This window comes from Poeciliopsis prolifica, unplaced genomic scaffold (assembly GCF_027474105.1).
Source record: "Poeciliopsis prolifica strain line A6 unplaced genomic scaffold, Auburn_PproV2 SCAFFOLD220, whole genome shotgun sequence".
Classification (NCBI taxonomy): domain Eukaryota; kingdom Metazoa; phylum Chordata; class Actinopteri; order Cyprinodontiformes; family Poeciliidae; genus Poeciliopsis; species Poeciliopsis prolifica.
Genome location: NW_026562595.1, coordinates 39453 through 56122, shown reverse-complemented (window position 1 = coordinate 56122; position 16670 = coordinate 39453). Strand labels below are relative to the sequence as shown.

At 45.0% G+C, this 16670-nt stretch overlaps 1 protein-coding gene across 1 annotated transcript in view; it reads left to right on the top strand.

Annotated features, from left to right (window-relative positions):
* The first annotated feature begins 789 nt into the window (after window positions 1-789).
* Window positions 790-16670, top strand: part of LOC129357032 (uncharacterized) — a 33494-nt gene continuing 17613 nt past the window's right edge. Inside the window, exon 1 of the mRNA XM_055026554.1 lies at window positions 790-849. The gene's annotated coding sequence lies outside the window, so the exon portion shown is untranslated. The remainder of the gene's footprint in view (window positions 850-16670) is intronic.

The window sequence follows — 16670 nt, the reverse complement described above, 5'->3', positions numbered from 1 at the left end:
TCTCTTTTCTTTGACTCCATACCTAACTACATTGTTTTTTTCCAACCTAATGTTAATCTTTTCTCTGTCTTGTCTCTGGTTCTTTTTTTTAACACTTGTAATAAATCTTTCAGCAGATTTATTATTAAGTTGTCGAGTCATTCCAACAGCATATTTGGGGGTTGCTTTCTCCTCTGTTCAACCATTAGGCTATAATTGCAAGGCCTAAACTCACAGCAGTGACATCTCTCTCCACCTTGTTTATACTCCAACACATAAACATGTAGCTCACTCCTGACTCTAAACTTTGATATTTTTTTCTTTCTAATTTTGCTCCAAATATTGACTTTTAAATTTTTAATTAAACTTAATTTACTTGACTGTGAATTTGTAAGCTCTCTGACAGCTTTACAAAATGCATTTGCATCAGAAACACCAAAGCTAAAAGATACACACTTGCAACAAAAAACATAACCCCTTCAATTTCTACAAATTTTGTGATGTTTCCACTTTCATGATTTATTGTGTGTTGTTTTGATTTTATGTTTCAGACCAGCATAGAACAGAAAATTAGTGAAAAGTAGAAGGAAAATGATTAATAATTGTGATTTTCATTGTTTTTCAGCCAGAGGTCAGTTTACCACCTTCCATTTGGATTTCTGCTGGTTTTTGAAAAGTATCAATTTCAAAACAACACAGTGATAGAGGCTTCATCAAAATATGGAAAGCCTATCTGATGAAGGACTTTGATTCTTTTCCTGTTTAATTTGTCTTAAGAGAAAAACATCCTTTTCGTTCTTCTGATCTAAAGTCTACTGCACACCTTTCAGGATGAATGGCTATAAAATAGTGTGGTCAAGGGTCATCAAGGTAAAAAAGAAACAGCATCAGCCACCAGTTTCTTCTTCTTCTTCTTCTTCGTGTGAGAGGAGGGTGTGAGGAAGAGCGGAAGGAAAGTGAAAGAGAGCGTGTTTGTATATCTTTATCTTTTCTTACTGTCTTTTCACTGGGTGTCTAGTTTTATTTGTTTAATTGTAATTTTGTGTTAGTTGTATCACGTTTTAAGGGGTTTTTTGTTCGTTTGTTTGGGGTGTGGCCGTCGGGCGTGCCTGGCTTGCCGGCGTCTGACGGCAACAATGGTGGGTGTTGGTGGTGGGTCTTTCTCCACGCTGACACGGAAGAACGGCATCAAGGTGGGTGCCGGCTCTCCGTGCAGCGTGGAGGAAGTTTGTTTAGCGGTTGGAGAGGTGATTGGGCACGGGTCTATTCGGTCGGCTGCACGGATGAATGGGCGGTGGTTTTATTTGTGGAAAAAGTCGAACAAGCTCAACAGTTGGTGGAGGCGGGTGTCCGTCAACGGCTTATTTCTGCAAGTGTCACCGTTAACGCTACCAGCAAAAAAGGTGACACTATCGAATGTACCGCGTTCATTAGCGATGAATTTCTAGTAAAGGAGCTATCGAGGCATGGTAAGGTGGTTTCACCTGTTAAGAAGGTACCATCAGGGTGTAAATCACCTTTATTGAAGCATGTAGTTTCTCATAGAAGACAACTGTTCATGCTTCTAAACAAAAAAGATGAGGAACTAAACTTACGGTTTCATGTGAGACTAGATGACTTCGACTACGTGCTTTTTGCAACCACTTCAAATATGAAGTGCTTTGGTTGTGGACAAGAGGGACATTATAAAAATGTGTCCCGACAGGGCCGGGCTAGCCGCTTCGGTATCGGAGGAAAAGCAGCCCCCTGCTGGGCAAGATGGCGAGGCCGCTATTGCTGCTGCGGCGGGGGAACCCGCTGCTGCGGCGGGGGAACCCGCTACTGCGGCGGGGGAACCCGCTGCTGCGGCGGGGGAACCCGCTACTGCGGCGGGGGAACCGGAGAATGTTGATGAAGGGTCAGTGGAGGACGGAGATAAGAGTGGGAATGTCGGAAAAGGTGAGAGCATGGCGGTGTGTGGTGATGGGGTGAATGGTGGTGTGAGTGAGAGTGTGGAGCAGGTGAATGACGGTGTGGAAAGAGATCTGGAAGATGTGAGGGGCGATGAGGAGTCGAGTGTATGAAGGTGAGGGAAGAGAGCTCAGGCAGAAGGACAAAGCAAAAGGAAAGGCAGTGTAGAGTCGGTGGTAGGGGATGGAGCAGAGAGAGAAACGGTGAAGTAGAGGAAGACATGGACTTTGAAGCCAGTGTCCCGGCAAAGAGACGCAGCAAAAGGCAGAATGTAGTGGCTGCTGCAAAAGCTAGCAAACAAGCTAGCAAGTTGACTGTAGAGAGGAGGGAGGTGTCAGACAGCAGTGATACAGAGAGCTGGTTCTCTGACGCCAGCGAAGCCTCTGTATCAAAAATGGACAAAGAACCGAGATACCCAGCAGAAGCCTTTACAACCTTTTTAAGGCAAACAAAAGGGTTAAGGGGGTAAAATTAGAAAAATATTTCCCTAATTTAAGAACGTTTTATTTCTCTGCCCGACACCACATCAGACACAAAGAAGAATCAGATTTTACGGACACAGAAATTTACAGGTTAAAAAGATAATGTCAAAAGTTAGAAAACAATTTTAATGATGTATAGTGATTATTTATTATTTATTGTAGTGTTTTGGTGGGTTGGTTTTAGTTTTTTACACAAGATGGAGTCTTTTAAAATAGCATCTTTGAATTTAAATGGGGCCAGAGAGGTTGAAAAACGGGCATTAATTTATCAAATGTTAAAACAAAAGAAAATTGATGTAATTTTTCTGCAAGAGACACACAGTGATCACATATTAGAAACGGAATGGCGCAGAGAGTGGAAGGGAGAGGTCATATTAAGTCATGGCACATCTATGAGTGCAGGGGTAGGCTTTCTTTTTTCTAAAGCTTTTACCCCTATTGCTATTGAAACCGAACACGTTATAAAAGGGAGGTGTCTTTTAATAAAGAATTTGATTTTTTTAGCATGGTTTTTATTAATATTTATGCTCCGACTACCAATGCAGAGAAGAAACGTTTTTATGAAAAAATTGGGGAAAGACTAGGTGATTGCGGGCCAGAAGATTATGTTTTCATAGGTGGGGATTTTAATTGCACTGAGAATGAGTTTTTAGACCGCAATCATGCAGAGCCGCACCCGATAGCCCAACATGTCTTGAAGCAGCTGGTCTCGTCTCATGGCCTGGTGGACGTATGGAGGAGGATGCACGCAGGCTCCAGGCAGTACACATGGTCCCATATTAAGGAAGGTAAAATCTCTTTAGCTCGTTTAGATCGTTTTTATTGCTTTAAACACCATTTTAACGTTTTAAAACATGCCAGATTTTACCCGTGGCTTTTACGGATCATTCGTTGCTTTTAGGTAGTGTTTTTTATCAGAAACATTTTACCTAGAAGCGCGTACTGGCATTTTAATTCTGCTTTGACTTACGATCAGAGTTTTAAAGAGGTTTTAACTTATTTTTGGAACGGTTTTAGACAAACGAAGGCTGATTTTATCTCCATCAGACAGTGGTGGGACTATGGAAAGGTCCAGATCAAACTGCTGAGTCAACAGCACACTGTCAATGTCACTTGTGACATTGCCGGATCTATCAGAGATCTGGAGATGAGCATAGTGGAGCTAGAACGACTTAGTGACGCCACAGGAAATCGAGAGCATATTGAAGCTCTCAAATCAAAAAGGCTAACTTTGGCCAACCTGCTGGAGAATAAAGTCCAAGGCGCGTTGGTCAGATCCCGGATGCAAGATCGCAGAGATGGATGCTCCCTCTGGCTTTTTCTTTGGCCTGGAGAGGAAGCACGGCAGAGGAAAATGATCCACTCGTTGCTGTCGGACACGGGGCAGCATCTGAGCAACCAGGGCAGATAAGGAGGAGGGCTGTCGATTTCTACCGTTCACTGTTCCAAAGCGAGAACAGGGAGAACGACGAACTGATGGAGGAGTTCTGTGAGGAACTGCCTCAGGTCTCTGAGGAGACCAACAGCGAGTTGGAGCGCCCTCTGAGCATGCAAGAACTCCACACAGCCCTCCTGGGCATGCAGGGCCAGAAGTCCCCGGGTGTTGATGGGCTCACGGTGGAGTTTTTCAAGACCTACTGGGATCTTCTGGCCCAGGACATGCTTGAGGTGTGTAATGAAAGTCTGGCCACTGGTTCGCTCCCCTTGTCCTGTCGTAGGGCGGTCATCGCCCTGCTGCCCAAGAAAGGAAACCTGCAGGATATAAAGAACTGGCGCCCCGTGTCCCTTCTCTGCACCGACTATAAAATCCTCTCCAAGGCCTAGCCACAAGGTTAGGAAGAGCCATGGAGCAGGTCATCCACCGGGATCAGACCTATTGCGTCCCCGGCAGGTCTATGGTAGATAATATCTACCTAATTCGGGATGTTTTGGAAGTCTCCGGTTCATTGGGTTTACAAACTGGCTTGATTTCACTAGATCAAGAAAAGGCTTTTGACCGCGTTGAACACGGCTTCCTCTGGAAAATTATGGGGAAGTTCGGGTTCAGCGAGGGTTTTATCGCCAAGATCCAGGTATTGTACAGTGACATTGAGAGTGTGCTGAAGATCAACGGTAGCCTGTGTGCTCCTTTTAGGTGTGTAGAGGTGTCCGACAGGGCTGCGCGCTCTCGGGGATGCTCTACGCACTCTCCCTGGAACCCCTCCTGCAAAAAATGCGCTCAGAGAGATCCATGGCATGGTTTTACCTGGTTTTAACAACAAATTGGTTTTATCCGCCTATGCTGACGATCTCGTGGTTTTTATTAAAGATCAAAGAGACGTCAGCGCTTTAACCAAGATCATACAGAAATTCTCCATGCTGTCTGCCGCCAAGGTGAATTGGGGAAAGAGCGAGGCCCTGGCTGTTGGCAAGTGGGCTGAAGGACTCCCGGCTCTCCCCAAGGGCATGACTTGGAGGAAAGATGGCTTGAAATATCTTGGTGTTTTTTTAGGCGGAAAGGACTTTGAAGAAAAGAACTGGGGAAACGTAGAACAAAAGATAACAAATAAACTTGCCAAATGGAAATGGCTACACGGCAAAATGTCTTATCGAGGAAGAGTGCTGGTGTTAATAACCTGGTTGCCTCACAACTATGGCATAAACTTGTTGTGTTAGACCCGCCATCAAGGCTGTTGGCTAAAATCCAAACAGAAATGGTGAATTTCTTTTGGAATAACCATCACTGGGTACCGCAATCAGTGTTGTTTTTACCTAGAGAGGAGGGGGGCCAAGGCCTTGTCCACCTGGCTAGTAGAGTGGTTGTTTTTAGATTGCAGTTTTTACAGAAATATTTGACAGGATCTCCTGTATGGAGAGATGTGGCCAGCTGCATTTTGAGACATGTGAATTTATTGGAGTTGGATGCTGCTCTGTTTTTAACAAATTTTAGTCTTTTAAAGTTAAGGGAGATTCCGCAATTTTATCAGAGCGTTTTTAAATCGTGTGCTCTTTTTAAATTGCGTAGATCGGAAACGAATGACTCTCTGCATTGGCTTTTAGAAGAACCATTGGTCTGCGGAGCAAGATTAGACGTCGAAAAAGACACGTTCCTAGGACTATCAGAGACTTTGAGCAGAGCTGGACTGGTGACTTTAAAGCGGCTGATCCAATTTTCTGGAGCGGATTTTGGAGACGCCCAGGGGTTGCCGCTGCAGTCAAAATGAAGTCCACCAGAACAATGGAACGTGTCCTGGGGAAAGTAAAGGAGAGACTGGCTGCAGAGGAGAAGGATTTACTGCAGTCATACAAAGAGAAGGAATGCCTACCAAGAGACACGGATCCATTCCCAAAGGTACTCCTGAGTCCGGGCTTTGAAGAGGACAGTGGTCCCCTTTTAAAGAACACGGACTCGGAAATGGACCTGTGCAAGGTAATGCCAAAGACACTGTACAAAAACTGTGTAAAAATCCTAAACAGGAAAACACTCCAGGGGAGAGCTGTCAGCGTGTGGCTGATAAGCTAAAAGGACAGCCGATACAATGGAGGACGCTATATAACTGCCAATTAAAAAAAGGACTGGTGACCTCCAGTGGAGGGTGCTCCACGGCGCCATTGCCACAAATGCTTTTTTATCGGTCATCAATCATAATATTGTAAGTGAGTGTCCTTTTTGCACCTTATCAGAGAGTATTTTTCATGTTTTTATAGATTGTACACGTTTAACTGGTTTTTTTAGTTTTCTATCGACTGTTTTTAGTCTTTTTAAAATGCTTTTTACCAATGCAGTATTTATTAACGGTGTACCTCATAGTAAAGCAACTAGTTTTAGATCTCGGCTTTTAAACTATTTATTGGCTGAAGCTAAACTAGCTATTTATATCACTCGAAGAGATAGGATGCAGGATGGACCTCAGTTGGATGCTGTGACCCTGTGGAAAGTGAACATAAAGGCGAGATTGAGATTGGAGTTTGCTTTCCACAGGGCCACCGGGAATTTGGAAAAGTTTTTGGATTTGTGGGGATGCGATAACGCACTATGCATCATCTCAGAGAGAAACGAACTAATTTATAAAAAAATACTATTATAATGATTTTATTGATGTAAAGAGAAACATTGTGAATTGTGTATATATATTTGTTTAATAAATGTATTGGTAAAAATCAAAAAAATCTTCTTCTTCTTCTTCTTCTTCTTCTTCTTCTTCTTCGTGTGAGAGGAGGGTGTGTGAGGAAGAGCGGAAGGAGAGTGAAAGAGAGCGTGCTTGTATATCTTTATCTTTTCTTACTGTCTTTTCACTGGGTGTCTAGTTTTATTTGTTTAATTGTAATTTTGTGTTAGTTGTATCACGTTTTAAGGGTTTTTTTGTTCGTTTGTTTGGGTGTGGCCGTCGGGCGTGCCTGGCTTGCCGGCGTCTGACGGCAACAATGGTGGTGTTGGTGGTGGGTCTTTCTCCACGCTGACACGGAAGAACGGCATCAAGGTGGGTGCCGGCTCTCCGTGCAGCGTGGAGGAAGTTTGTTTAGCGGTTGGAGAGGTGATTGGGCACGGGTCTATTCGGTCGGCTGCACGGATGAATGGGGCGGTGGTTTTATTTGTGGAAAAAGTCGAACAAGCTCAACAGTTGGTGGAGGCGGGCGTGTCCGTCAACGGCTTATTTCTGCAAGTGTCACCGTTAACGCTACCAGCAAAAGGTGACACTATCGAATGTACCGCCGTTCATTAGCGATGAATTTCTAGTAAAGGAGCTATCGAGGCATGGTAAGGTGGTTTCACCTGTTAAGAAGGTACCATCAGGGTGTAAATCACCTTTATTGAAGCATGTAGTTTCTCATAGAAGACAACTGTTCATGCTACTAAACAAAAAAGATGAGGAACTAAACTTACGTTTTCATGTGAGACTAGATGACTTCGACTACGTGCTTTTTGCAACCACTTCAAATATGAAGTGCTTTGGTTGTGGACAAGAGGGACACATTATAAATGTGTCCCGACAGGGCCGGGCTAGCCGCTTCGGTATCGGAGGAAAAGCAGCCCCCTGCTGGGCAAGATGGCGAGGCCGCTATTGCTGCGGCGGGGGAACCCGCTGCTGCGGCGGGGGAACCCGCTGCTGCGGCGGGGGAACCCGCTGCGGCGGGGGAACCCGCTGCTGCGGCGGGGGAACCGGAGAATGTTGATGAAGGGTCAGTGGAGGACGGAGATAAGAGTGGGAATGTCGGAAAAGGTGAGAGCATGGCGGTGTGTGGTGATGGGGTGAATGGTGGTGTGAGTGAGAGTGTGGAGCAGGTGAATGACGGTGTGGAAAGGGATCTGGAAGATGTGAGGGGCGATGAGGAGTGTCGAGTGTATGAAGGTGAGGGAAGAGAAGCTCAGGCAGAAGGACAAAGCAAAAGGAAAGGCAGTGTAGAGTCGGTGGTAGGGGATGGAGCAGAGAGAGAAACGGGTGAAGTAGAGGAAGACATGGACTTTGAAGCCAGTGTCCCGGCAAAGAGACGCAGCAAAAGGCAGAATGTAGTGGCTGCTGCAAAAGCTAGCAAACAAGCTAGCAAGTTGACTGTAGAGAGGAGGGAGGTGTCAGACAGCAGTGATACAGAGAGCTGGTTCTCTGACGCCAGCGAAGCCTCTGTATCAAAAATGGACAAAGAACCGAGATACCCAGCAGAAGCCTTTACAACCTTTTTAAGGCAAACAAAGGGTTAAAGGGGGTAAAATTAGAAAAATATTTCCCTAATTTAAGAACGTTTTATTTCTCTGCCAGACACCACATCAGACACAAAGAAGAATCAGATTTTACGGACACAGAAATTTACAGGTTAAAAAAGATAATGTCAAAAGTTAGAAAACAATTTTAATGATGTATAGTGATTATTATTATTTATTGTAGTGTTTTGGTGGGTTGGTTTTAGTTTTTTACACAAGATGGAGTCTTTTAAAATAGCATCTTTGAATTTAAATGGGGCCAGAGAGGTTGAAAAACGGGCATTAATTTATCAAATGTTAAAACAAAAGAAAATTGATGTAATTTTTCTGCAAGAGACACACAGTGATCACATATTAGAAACGGAATGGCGCAGAGAGTGGAAGGGAGAGGTCATATTAAGTCATGGCACATCTATGAGTGCAGGGGTAGGCTTTCTTTTTTCTAAAGCTTTTACCCCTATTGCTATTGAAACCGAACACGTTTAAAAGGGAGGTGTCTTTTAATAAAGACAAAATTTGATTTTTTTAGCATGGTTTTTATTAATATTTATGCTCCGACTACCAATGCAGAGAAGAAACGTTTTTATGAAAAAATTGGGGAAAGACTAGGTGATTGCGGGCCAGAAGATTATGTTTTCATAGGTGGGGATTTTAATTGCACTGAGAACGAGTTTTTAGACCGCAATCATGCAGAGCCGCACCCGATAGCCCAACATGTCTTGAAGCAGCTGGTCTCGTCTCATGGCCTGGTGGACGTATGGAGGAGGATGCACGCAGGCGCCAGGCAGTACACATGGTCCCATATTAAGGAAGGTAAAATCTCTTTAGCTCGTTTAGATCGTTTTTATTGTTTTAAACACCATTTTAACGTGTTTAAAACATGCCAGATTTTACCCGTGGCTTTTACGGATCATTCGTTGCTTTTAGGTAGTGTTTTTATCAGAAACATTTTACCTAGAAGCGCGTACTGGCATTTTAATTCTGCTTTGACTTACGATCAGAGTTTTAAAGAGGTTTTAACTTATTTTGGAACGGTTTTAGACAAACGAAGGCTGATTTTATCTCCATCAGACAGTGGTGGGACTATGGAAAGGTCCAGATCAAACTGCTGAGTCAACAGCACACTGTCAATGTCACTTGTGACATTGCCGGATCTATCAGAGATCTGGAGATGAGCATAGTGGAGCTAGAACGACTTAGTGACGCCACAGGAAATCGAGAGCATATTGAAGCTCTCAAATCAAAAAGGCTAACTTTGGCCAACCTGCTGGAGAATAAAGTCCAAGGCGCGTTGGTCAGATCCCGGATGCAAGACATCGCAGAGATGGATGCTCCCTCTGGCTTTTTCTTTGGCCTGGAGAGGAAGCACGGGCAGAGGAAAATGATCCACTCGTTGCTGTCGGACACGGGGCAGCATCTGAGCGAACCAGGGCAGATAAGGAGGAGGGCTGTCGATTTCTACCGTTCACTGTTCCAAAGCGAGAACAGGGAGAACGACGAACTGATGGAGGAGTTCTGTGAGGAACTGCCTCAGGTCTCTGAGGAGACCAACAGCGAGTTGGAGCGCCCTCTGAGCATGCAAGAACTCCACACAGCCCTCCTGGGCATGCAGGGCCAGAAGTCCCCGGGTGTTTGATGGGCTCACGGTGGAGTTTTTCAAGACCTACTGGGATCTTCTGGCCCAGGACATGCTTGAGGTGTGTAATGAAAGTCTGGCCACTGGTTCGCTCCCCTTGTCCTGTCGTAGGGCGGTCATCGCCCTGCTGCCCAAGAAAGGAAACCTGCAGGATATAAAGAACTGGCGCCCCGTGTCCCTTCTCTGCACCGACTATAAAATCCTCTCCAAGGCCCTAGCCACAAGGTTAGGAAGAGCCATGGAGCAGGTCATCCACCGGGATCAGACCTATTGCGTCCCCGGCAGGTCTATGGTAGATAATATCTACCTAATTCGGGATGTTTTGGAAGTCTCCGGTTCATTGGGTTTACAAACTGGCTTGATTTCACTAGATCAAGAAAAGGCTTTTGACCGCGTTGAACGGCTTCCTCTGGAAAATTATGGGGAGTTCGGGTTCAGCGAGGGTTTTATTGCCAAGATCCAGGTATTGTACAGTGACATTGAGAGTGTGCTGAAGATCAACGGTAGCCTGTGTGCTCCTTTTAGGGTGTGTAGAGGTGTCCGACAGGGCTGCGCGCTCTCGGGGATGCTCTACGCACTCTCCCTGGAACCCCTCCTGCAAAAAATGCGCTCAGAGATCCATGGCATGGTTTTACCTGGTTTTAACAACAAATTGGTTTTATCCGCCTATGCTGACGATCTCGTGTTTTTTATTAAAGATCAAAGAGACGTCAGCGCTTTAACCGAGATCATACAGAAATTCTCCATGTTGTCTGCCGCCAAGGTGAATTGGGAAAAGAGCGAGGCCCTGGCTGTTGGCAAGTGGGCTGAAGGACTCCCGGCTCTCCCCAAGGGCATGACTTGGAGGAAAGATGGCTTGAAATATCTTGGTGTTTTTTTAGGCGGAAAGGATTTTGAAGAAAAGAACTGGGGAAACATAGAACAAAAGATAACAAATAAACTTGCCAAATGGAAATGGCTACACGGCAAAATGTCTTATCGAGGAAGAGTGCTGGTGTTAAATAACCTGGTTGCCTCACAACTATGGCATAAACTTGTTGTGTTAGACCCCCATCAAGGCTGTTGGCTAAAATCCAAACAGAAATGGTGAATTTCTTTTGGAATAACCATCACTGGGTACCGCAATCAGTGTTGTTTTTACCTAGAGAGGAGGGGGGCCAGGGCCTTGTCCACCTGGCTAGTAGAGTGGTTGTTTTTAGATTGCAGTTTTTACAGAAATATTTGACAGGATCTCCTGTATGGAGAGATGTGGCCAGCTGCATTTTGAGACGTGTGAATTTATTGGAGTTGGATGCTGCTCTGTTTTTAACAAATTTTAGTCTTTTAAAGTTAAGGGAGATTCCGCAGTTTTATCAGAGCGTTTTTAAATCGTGTGCTCTTTTTAAATTGCGTAGATCAGAAACGAATGACTCTCTGCATTGGCTTTTAGAAGAACCATTGGTCTGCGGAGCAAGATTAGACGTCGAAAAAGACACGTTCCTAGGACTATCAGAGACTTTGAGCAGAGCTGGACTGGTGACTTTAAAGCGGCTGATCCAATTTTCTGGAGCGGATTTTGGAAACGCCCAGGGGGTTGCCGCTGCAGTCAAAATGAAGTCCACCAGAACAATGGAACGTGTCCTGGGGAAAGTAAAGGAGAGACTGGCTGCAGAGGAGAAGGATTTACTGCAGTCATACAAAGAGAAGGAATGCCTACCAAGAGACACGGATCCATTCCCAAAGGTACTCCTGAGTCCGGGCTTTGAAGAGGACAGTGGTCCCCTTTTAGAGAACACGGACTCGGAAATGGACCTGTGCAAGGTAATGCCAAAGACACTGTACAAAAACTGTGTAAAAATCCTAAACAGGAAAACACTCCAGGGGAGAGCTGTCAGCGTGTGGGCTGATAAGCTAAAAGGACAGCCGATACAATGGAGGACGCTATATAAACTGCCAATTAAAAAAAGGACTGGTGACCTCCAGTGGAGGGTGCTCCACGGCGCCATTGCCACAAATGCTTTTTTATCGGTCATCAATCATAATATTGTAAATGAGTGTCCTTTTTGCACCTTATCAGAGAGTGTTTTTCATGTTTTTATAGATTGTACACGTTTAACTGGTTTTTTTAGTTTTTATCGACTGTTTTTAGTCTTTTTAAAATGCTTTTTACCAATGCAGTATTTATTAACGGTGTACCTCATAGTAAAGCAACTAGTTTTAGATCTCGGCTTTTAAACTATTTATTGGCTGAAGCTAAACTAGCTATTTATATCACTCGAAGAGATAGGATGCAGGATGGACCTCAGTTGGATGCTGTGACCCTGTGGAAAGTGAACATAAAGGCGAGATTGAGATTGGAGTTTGCTTTCCACAGGGCCACCGGGAATTTGGAAAAGTTTTTGGATTTGTGGGGATGCGATAACGCACTATGCATCATCTCAGAGAGAAATGAACTAATTTATAAAAAAATACTATTATAATGATTTTATTGATGTAAAGAGAAACATTGTGAATTGTGTACATATTATTGTTTAATAAATGTATTGGTAAAAATCAAAAAAAATCTTCTTCTTCTTCTTCTTCTTCTTCGAGTGAGAGGAGGGTGTGTGAGGAGGAGCGGAGGAAGAGTGAAAGCAAGAGTGCTTGAATATCTTTTCTTTATCTTTTTCTTACTGTTTTTCTGGGTGTTTGGTTTACTTGTTTAATTGTTTTTTTCTTGTGTTTAGTTTTATCACGTTTTAAGGGGTTTTTGTTCGTTTGTTTGGGGTGTGGCCGTCGGGCGTGCCTGGCTTGCCGGCGTCTGACGGCAGCAATGGTGGGTGTTGTCGGTGGTGGGTCTTTTTCCACGCTGACACGGAAGAACGGCATCAAGGTGGGTGCTGGTTCTCCGTGCAGCGTGGAGGAAGTTTGTTTGGCGGTGGGTGAGATCATTGGGCACGGGAATATAAAGTCGGTTGCACGTATGAATGGGGCAGTGGTGTTGTTTGTGGAGAAGGTGGAACATGCACAGCAGGTGGTGGAAAAGGGTGTTTCGGTGAATGGGTTGTTTTTACAAGTTTCACCGCTCACGTTACCATCCACTAAGATAATGTTGTCAAAACGTACCTCCTTTCATCAGTGATGAATTTTGATTAAAAGAACTGTCGAGACACGGAAAGGTGGTGTCGCCGGTGAAAAAAGTCCTTTCCGGGTGTAAATCACCGCTATTGAAACATGTTGTTTCTCACCGTAGACAGTTATTTATGATACTGAACAGAAAGGATGAGGAAATGAATTTGCGTTTCCACGTTAGAGTGGATGATTTTGACTATGTTTTGTTTGCCACATCAGGGCAGATGAAATGTTTTGGTTGTGGGCAGGAGGGCCACATCATAAAGATGTGCCCTGATAAGGCAGAACTGGCCAAGCCGGACTCGGAAAAGCAGCAGCCTGTTGCCGCTGAGCAGGGTAAAAAAACAAATAGTGAGGAGGATGTTGTGGAGGGAGACACTGCTAATGTTGCGGCGGGAGAACCCGCCGTAGCGGCGGGGGAACCCGCCGCTGCTGCTGCTGCTGCTGCTGGCGCGACTGCCGCTGGGAACCAGCGGTGGTAGAGGAGGATGTGACAGGAAACATTGTTAAAGAGGCGGTGGAGGACGGTGGTAATGGTGCGAGTATAGGAGAGGATGAGAGCACGGTGGTGTGTGGTGATGGGCTGAATGGTGGTGTGGGTGGAAGTGTAGGAAGGAGAGTGATGGTGTGCAGAAAGAACAGGAGGATGTGAGGGGTGATGAGGAGCATCGAGTGTGTGGAGATCAGAGCGAGGGGGGAGAGGTTCAGGGGGAGAAACAGGTACAAAGAAAAGACGGTGTGGAATCGTTTATAGTGGCTGGAGTGGAGGGAGAAACAGGTGAGGTGGAGGAGGAAATGGAGCTGGAAGCTTGTGTCCCGGTGAAACGGCGCAGCAAGAGGAAAAATGTGGTGGCTGCTGTGCAGGCCAGTAAGAAGGAAAGTAAGTCGGTTGTGGAGAAGAGGGAGGTATCGGACAGCAGTGATGAAGAGAGTTATTTCTCAGATACCAGTGAAGCTTCCGTATCTCAGACGAGTAGAGAACCGAGATACCCGGTTGAAACATTTAGAACCTTTTTAAAACAAACAAAAGGTCTCAGAGGGATAAAACTTGAGAGCTATTTCCCAAATTTAAGACTTTTCTATTTTTCCGCAAGGCATCACATTAGACATAAAGAGGACTCAGGTTTCACAGACACAGAAATTTTTAGGTTAAAGAAAATAATGTCTAAAGCCAGAAAACAATTTTTATGATGTACAGTAGTTTTTTAATATCTATTTTAATGTTTCGGTGTGTTTGTTTAGCCTTTTACCTAAGATGGATTCATTTAAAATAGCATCCTTGAATCTAAATGGGGGGAGGGAGGCTGAAAAACGGGCATTGATTTATCAGATGATGAAACAAAAGAAAATTGATATCGTCTATCTACAGGAGACACATAGTGATTGTACAATAGAAACAGACTGGGGCAAGGAGTGGGAGGGAGAGGTGATTTTAAGTCATGGCACCTCCAAGAGTGCAGGGGTGGGTTTTCTTTTTCAAAAGCTTTCACCCCACTTTCTATAGAAATTGAACATGTGGTGCAAGGGAGATGTCTTTTAGTAAAGACAAAATTTGATTGTTTAAACATGTTTTTTATTAATATCTATGCTCCGATAGCCAATGCAGAGAAGAAATGTTTTTATGAGAAAATTGGGGAGAGGCTGGGTGATTGCGGGACCGAGAATTATGTTTTTATAGGTGGGGATTTTAATTGTACTGAGAACGAGTTTTTAGATCGCAATCACGCAGAGCCACATCCGGCGGCCCAACGGGTCTTGAAGCAACTGGTCTCGTCTCATGGCCTGGTGGACGTATGGAGGAGGATGCATGCAGGCGCCAGGCAGTATACATGGTCCCACATTGTTGATAGTAAAATCTCTTTAGCTCGTTTAGATCGTTTTTATTGTTTTAAACACCATTTTAACGTGTTTAAAACATGCCAGATTTTACCAGTGGCTTTCACAGACCATTCGTTGCTTTTAGGTAGTGTTTTTATCAGAAACATTTTACCTAGAAGCGCGTACTGGCATTTTAATTCTGCTTTAACTTATGATCAGAGCTTTAAGGAGGTTTTAACTTATTTTTGGACTGGTTTTAGGGAAAGGAAAGCTGATTTTAGCTCTCTTAGACAGTGGTGGGACTATGGAAAGGTTCAAATAAAACTGCTGAGTCAACAGCACACTGTCAATGTCACTCGTGACATTGCCGGATCTATCAGAGATCTGGAGATGAGTATAGTGGAATTAGAACGACTTAGTGACTCCACAGGAAATCGAGAGTATTTTGAAGCTCTCAAATCTAAAAAGCTAACTTTAGCAAACCTGCTGGAAAATAAAGTCCAAGGCGCATTGGTCAGATCCCGGATACAGGACATCACAGAGATGGATGCTCCCTCTGGCTTTTTCTTCAGCCTGGAGAGGAAACACGGACAGAGGAAAATGATCCACTCCTTGCTGTCGGACACGGGGCAGCATTTGAGCGAACCGGGGCAGATAAGGAGGAGGGCTGTGGAATTTTACCGTTCTCTGTTCCGCAGCGAACACAGAGAGAACGACGAACTGTTGGAGGAGTTCTGTGAGGAACTACCTCAGGTCTCTGCGGAGACCAACCTGGAGTTGGAACGGCCTCTGAGCCTGCAGGAACTACACACAGCCCTCCTTGGCATGAAGGGTCGGAAGTCTCCAGGCGTTGACGGGCTCACGGTCGAGTTCTACAAGGCCTATTGGGAGCTTCTGGCCCAAGACGTGCTCGACGTATTCAACGAGAGTCTGTCTACCGGTTCGCTCCCCTTGTCTTGCCGCAGGGCAGTTATCACCCTGCTGCCTAACACGGGAAACTTGCAAGAGATTAAGAACTGGCCCCGTGTCCCTCCTTTGTACAGATTATAAACTCCTCTCCACCGCCCTGGCCACTAGGCTAGGGAAAGCCATGGAGCAGGTCATCCACCGGGATCAGACCTATTGCGTCCCCGGCAGGTCCATGGTGGACAATGTCTACCTAATTCGGAATATTTTGGAAGTCTCCGGTTCATTGGGTCTACAGACAGGCTTGATTTCATTAGATCAAGAAAAGGCTTTTGACCGCGTTGAACACGACTTCCTCTGGAAAGTAATGAGGAGGTTTGGGTTCAGCGAGGGTCTTATCGCCAAGATCCAGGTGTTGTACGGTGACATTGAGAGTGTGCTGAAGATCAATGGCAGCCTGTGTGCTCCTTTAGAGTGTGTAGAGGCGTTCGACAGGGCTGCGCGCTCTCGGAATGCTCTATGCACTCTCCCTGGAACCCCTTTTAAAGAAGATGCGATCAGACATTCACGGCTTGGTTTTACCCGGTTTTAAAGACAAATTGGTTTTATCTGCCTATGCTGACGATCTCGTGGTTTTTATTAAAGATCAAAGAGACGTCAGCGTTTTAACAGAAATCATAAGAAAGTTCTCCATGCTGTCTGCCGCCAAAGTAAATTGGGGAAAAAGTGAAGCCCTGGCTGTTGGCGAGTGGCCCGACGGACTCCCGGCTCTCCCCAAAGGCATGACCTGGAGAAAAGATGGCCTAAAATATCTAGGCGTGTATTTAGGCGAGAAAAGTTTTGTTGAAAAAAACTGGGAAAACCTAGAACAAAAAATATCAAACAAACTTGCGAAATGGAAATGGTTGCATGAAAAAATGTCGTACAGAGGAAGAGTGTTAGTGCTTAATAACCTGGTCGCATCACAACTCTGGCACAAGCTCATTGTACTAGATCCACCGTCAGGGCTGCTGACAAGAATACAGACGGAAATGGTTAATTTTTTCTGGAACAATCGTCACTGGGTGCCACAGTCGGTGTTGTTTTTATCCAGAGAAGAGGGGGGCCAGGGCCTTGTCCACCTGGCCGGTAG